Genomic DNA, 6000 nt, shown 5'->3' with positions numbered 1-6000 from the left:
TGAGATCAGAATCCAACACCATATAAAGAAATGAAAGTTAGATAAAAATGAAAACTCATTAAGAGAGAAATAAGAGAGTCATTTTTAGCCAGAAGGGAGAATGTACCTGGAGAAAAATGAAAAACTGGATGAAAAAGGAAGATATATATAGACAGAATGAGACCAAAATACACAGTGAGAGAGAAACAGAGAGAGACAGAGAGAGAGAAATTGTTTCTTTCTCCAAATTTTATGAACAATAGAACACAGATATGTTTAAAGAGAAGTAGTAGATCCTTCCTGTTAAGTTAAAGAAAAGGTATCAGAGCCAATAGGCCTGAAATCTTTTCTTTGCTTTTCCCCTACATACTTCTTGATATATTCTGCCATCTGATCTCTTCACCCACTGACTTATGATGCACCCACATGAACTATGTCTACACCAGGAGTGGCAATGGTACATTAACACTAGTGCAACATAAATGTATGACAAAAAAATGGAAATCCAGAAAAACAAACACAGAGAGAAGACAGACAATTTTTACGAGCACTAAAACTCAAATGGTAAAAAAAAAATGTACACACAAGGAGTCAATAAACTAGATACATTCATGGAGGATAGGTCCATCAATGGCTATTAGCCAGGATGGGCAGGGACGGGGTCCCTAGCCTCTGTTTGCCAGAAGCTGGGAATGGATGACAGGGAATGGGTGACTTGATGATTACATGTTCTGTTCATTACCTCTGAAGCACCTGGCATTTGGCCTCTGTTGGAAGATGGACCTTTGCTCTGACCTAGTATGGCCGTTCTGATGTTTTTACATTCTAAATCTGAGAGCCATTCATTGCTCTTTCCTGAGCATTTTTTGCTCTAACACTTCTACTTTCATTTACATTCCCCCCTGGATTGAACAAGCAATCATATTCTTTCTGATACACTAGATGCCCGAGCAGGTATTTTTCTTTTCTAAATCAGATTATTTCATTTTAACTGTGCAGCTTTACATTTCACACTGACAGTTTATTGCCAGCTGCCCCCTAACCATCACCCTTCCTTCAGATTTTCTGAGATAAGATTATAGTCTTCGCACTACATTTTCTAATCTCTTCTACTCTTGAAAATCTTCAATTATCTCAGTAATTACTGGATTTTACAGTGCTCCTTGGTGTATTTTGTTGTTATTCCCTTTCATAGAAATTAATGTCTCTCCTGGTTGGTAATTTCTCGTTCTTATGAGGTGATGTAATCTCTCTCGATATTTCTGCTAGTGGGAATTTGAAAGGATTGCATAGAGGAAAGATAAAGTGTTCCCTCTAAGCTGTGTGGCTGTGCAACCACGCAGGAGTGAATCAAGTGCCATGCACTGATTAGCAGAGCCTCCCAGGGTGGCATGTGTTCAGGTACCCTTCCCCTCACTGCTCTGCAGCTGCAGTGCTCCTGCTCTTTGCCTTGGAGCCCATTGCAAGCCGCTCCCAGGACCCTGCTGCTTCCTGTGCAGAGCAGGGAGGGCAGGGGGGATGCTGATGTCAGGATGTCCCTCTCCTCCACTCCCCGCTGCCCATGTACTCCATCTCCACAGAGCAGGAGAGCGGGGTCAGGGGTCAGGAGCAGAGAGCTTCTGGTAGCTGCTTCAGTCTCAGCTTTCTGGTGGGAGTGCCTTAAAAAGACAAAGCACGGTCTCTCATAGGCTTCCCCAGCAGCCAGCACACTCACACTCTGTGACTCTCGCTCACTCACACACACACGCACTGTCTCTGTGTCTCTGACACACACACACACATACATTCTGTCTCTGACACACACAGTCTCTCTTTCTCTCTCTCACACACTGTCTGTGTCTCACACATACACACTGTCTGACACACACACAGTCTGTTTCACACACACATGCACACACTGACACACACACACACAGTCTCTGTGTCTCTCTCACATACACATGGTGTCTCACACACACACACAGTCTCTTTTTCACACACACACACACACACACACACACACACACACACACACACACACACACACACACTGTTTCTTATACACTTACCTCCCAACACTTTTGTATTGTTGTGTTATTGCAGTTTTATGACTGGTCTACACCTTGCATAATTTTATTTCTCTCTTACACTTAAATTTAATTCTTTGAGTAGTTAGTATTAAAATGCTTAACCTGTCCTGGATGGAGTAATTATCCCTATGGTAACTTTTCAAAAATATATATCTACGTTTTTGTTTTAGTTTTTACTGGTGGCACACATCACCTCTATATTGGTGCACATAACAAAATTCACTCTGCACATGGATAGAAAAAATTAAAGGGAACATTGATGTGAGGGAATATTCTGTGCATGTGGGATGGGAAAGGTGGAGGTGGATTGTTCTACAGTAAAATGCGAATAGAGTCTGCAATAGTTTATTTTGAATGGGCAGGAGAGATAGGGATCCGAGCCCATATCAGATGTGAGGAAAATATCTCTTGCCTTTTCCCTGTAAGGGGCCTAACACAAAACCTCTTGGACTAAATGACTGAGAGTCTTTCCCTTAACTACAAAGAACTTCGGATCACGCTCATGATTATAATACAAGATGCAATATGTTGGAGCATGTGAGCCATAGTGAGATAAAGAATAGTTTGGCTCCTAATTTGTATCTACTAACAGGATGACAAATTATACAGTAGGGGGCTGGTTGGTGATGGGACGTTGACTCGTGGGGAAGTATTGATCTGATGACGTGAACAAACCAGTCCAACAGAGACCATTCTCTCTTTGTATTGGTTACAATATAGTTATTGTAGCTTAATGTTGCTGAAATGTATAGTAAATTGCTTCACTCACTGTGGTTCACTATAAAATATAGTCAAAAGACTAAATAACCAGTAATTATATGGTACAGGGAAAATGGAATTGGCAACAGGGGATGGATCACTTGCTGATTACCTCTTCCATTCATTCCCGCTGAAGCACCTTGCATTGACCACTGTCAAAAGACAGGCTAGTGGGCTAAATGGAGCTTTGGTCTGATGCAGTATGGCCATTCTCATGTTCTAAATCTGAGAGCTATTCACTGCTCTTTCTTAAGCTTGCTTTGCTATAACCCATTTTTGATGGCTTACCCTTGAGGTGCTACATGGAACTGTAGTTCCACTGAGCCCTCTGACCCACCAGTCTGGGCTCCCTCTGACACTGTGCTGCTGTGGCAATTTGCAGACCTACTCCTGGTCCTACACTTCCTCCAGCTTTTACTCAGGTAGGGACACACCCAGCTGCATTTGTATGCAGGCTCTCTGACCAGCCACTGCATGAACCAATAATACAGAAGCCACAAAATCCCCAGCCTAGGACCCCACAGCTGTACCACCCTGGCCTGGTCAAAACACTGACCAGTAGGAATTTGTTACCCGGTTTGCCCCACTCCCTCAATATGAAGAGTAATATGCACACTTATGCTAAATGAGCTGAGATTTTTCCCAAGACATTTCCCTTAAAGGCACACTGGTTTATGTTAAACTATAAACAAATTTAACTACAAAATAGATTTTAAGTGACTATAAGGGATAGGAAACAGATCAAAGCAGATTACCAGCAAATAAAACCCCCCACAAATTAAGAATAACACAGTGGTTAGATTGACTATGAATAAGCAGTTGCTAACCCTGACTGATGATACCAGCGGTCTTTCAGATTCTCAAGGCACAGGCTGCATTTGCTTTGCAGTTAAGATTTCTCAGGTCTCCATACACAGGCTAAAAACCCTCTAGCCTGGTTCAAGCACTTCCCCAACTTCAGTGTTTGTTCCTTAGGCGATTCCAGGAGTCCTCTTGTGTGATGAGTGAAGAACTGTCGATATCACTCCCTGCCTTTTATAACCTTAGCATAGGGCGGGAACCTTTTGTTTCCAAACTTGGTGCCTGGACCAATGCGTGGAAAAGTACAGACATCCCAAGATGGAGTTCAGAGTCATGTGGTCTGGTCACCTGCCCTTGTAGAGTCATAGCAACAATTACTTACAGGCTCTCTGGAGTGCTCTCAGGAAGACTTATCAGGTGGGAGATAAGCTTCTCCTAAGGCCTATTGTTTTCCCTAATGGCTCATTACCCTGAATAGGCCCTTCCCAACCAGGTATGTAGACTGAAAGCATCTTGCCTAGTGGAAAGTACCAAGGAGTAACTACATTTGACATACAGATACATAGTCTATATTCATATCTTCATATACAAAAATGACACATGCATAGAAATAGGATAATCATAATAAGCAAATCACAACTTTTCCAATGACACCTTACATGACCCTTCTTGCACAAAATATACCATAATTATGCTCTAATCATAACATAATAATCTCACTATGAAGGACATAGTGTGCAGTGTCACCCCATCAAACTTTATTTACTTCCCCCCTGGATTGAACATGCAGTTATACTGGTTCTGACATGGTGGATGTCTGAGTAGACATTTCTTTTTTTCTAAACAATATTATTCCATATTTTCTGTGTTGATTTACCTTTCATACTGATGATCTATTGCACCCTAACCCTTTCTTCAGATTTCCTGAGATAAGTTTACAGTTTTTGCACTACATTGTCCACTCGTCTGCTACTGATAGTCTTACATTATATCAGTAACCTGAACTTTGGGTTCCTATCTGAGTGTCAGGGTCCTACAGTGCTTCTTGGTGTATTTTGTTGATATTTCCTTTCACAGAAATTAGGGTCTCTCCTGGTCGGTAATTTCTCCTTCATATGAGATGATGTAATCTCCCTTGTCATTTCTGCTCGTGGGAATTTGAAATTATTGCACAGAGGAAAGGTTTATATATATATTTATTTTTAGAAAGGAAAAACAACGGTACAAGGAAGTCTTATTACTATATTCAAAAGGGAAGCTATGAAAAACAACTGATTCCAAAGGGAAAATAACAGAAAGCGGAACTATTGACCCAAAAGACAAAGCAATAAAAAAAAAAGAGAATGTCATTTCAAAGAAAATTAATGCAGAAGACCTTCTGATCTCATTTGGAAATCTCTGTTCACCTGATGTATTTGATGAGTAGGTCTGCTAGAATAATAGCAAAAAAGGAACCAATGTCAATTCTATTTCATAGTAATAAGAAAATTAAATGCTGCCAAATTAAAAAATTCCTGGCTAAAGCTCCCGGGTCAGTCTGATCTCTGGACCTAGAACTCCAAATGAAGGTCTAGTAGACCCTAAAGCTGCCACATGAAAAAAAAGTTCAAATCTCCTTGTTGACATGGCTGTGATTGTTTTAGAAATTTAAGGGAGTTAGGCACCCAACTACATTTGCATATCAAAGGGAGTTGGGCAGCTAACCTTTCTATGCTCCTTTGAAAATCTCTACTTAGATGCTTGATGACATAATTATCTCCCATCCTTCTGGTCTTTGCTGAAATAGCGAGGGGCTCCCTCTCCCACAGTGTGAGGAAATATTCTGTGTATGTGGGACGGGAAAGGTGGAGGGGGATTGCTGTATTGTAAAACATGAATGTAATCTGCGAGTGTTTGTTTTGAGAGTGGGCAGGGAAGACAAAGATCCTAGCCCATATCAAATGTGGAGAAAATATCTGTTGCCTCTGCCCCATATGCGTCCTTACACAAAACTCCTTCTAGTCAATGACAGAGGACTTGTCTACACTGGCACTTTACAGCGCTGCAACTTTCTCACTCAAGGTGTGAAAAAACATACCCCGGAGCACAGAAAGTTTCAGTTCTGTAACGTGGCAGTGTAGACAGTGCACCAGTGATGGAAGCCAGGCTCCCAGTGCTGGTAGCTATTCCCCTCGAGGCGGTGAGTTTTTTACAGCACTGAGATAGCTCTCTCCCAGTGCTGGTGCCGCGACTACATGGCCATGTTAAAGTGTTGTCGTGGCAGCGCTGCCACGGCAGCGCTTTAACGTTGCCAGTGTAGACATGTCCTTAGAGTCTTTTAGTTAACTACAAAGACTTTGGCTCTGGCTCATCATTATAAGATGCAAGATATTGGAGAGTAAGCGATGTGGGA

Source organism: Mauremys reevesii, linkage group 13 (genome assembly GCF_016161935.1).
Source record: "Mauremys reevesii isolate NIE-2019 linkage group 13, ASM1616193v1, whole genome shotgun sequence".
Lineage (NCBI taxonomy): Eukaryota > Metazoa > Chordata > Testudines > Geoemydidae > Mauremys > Mauremys reevesii.
Note: the sequence above shows the minus strand (reverse complement) of the source record.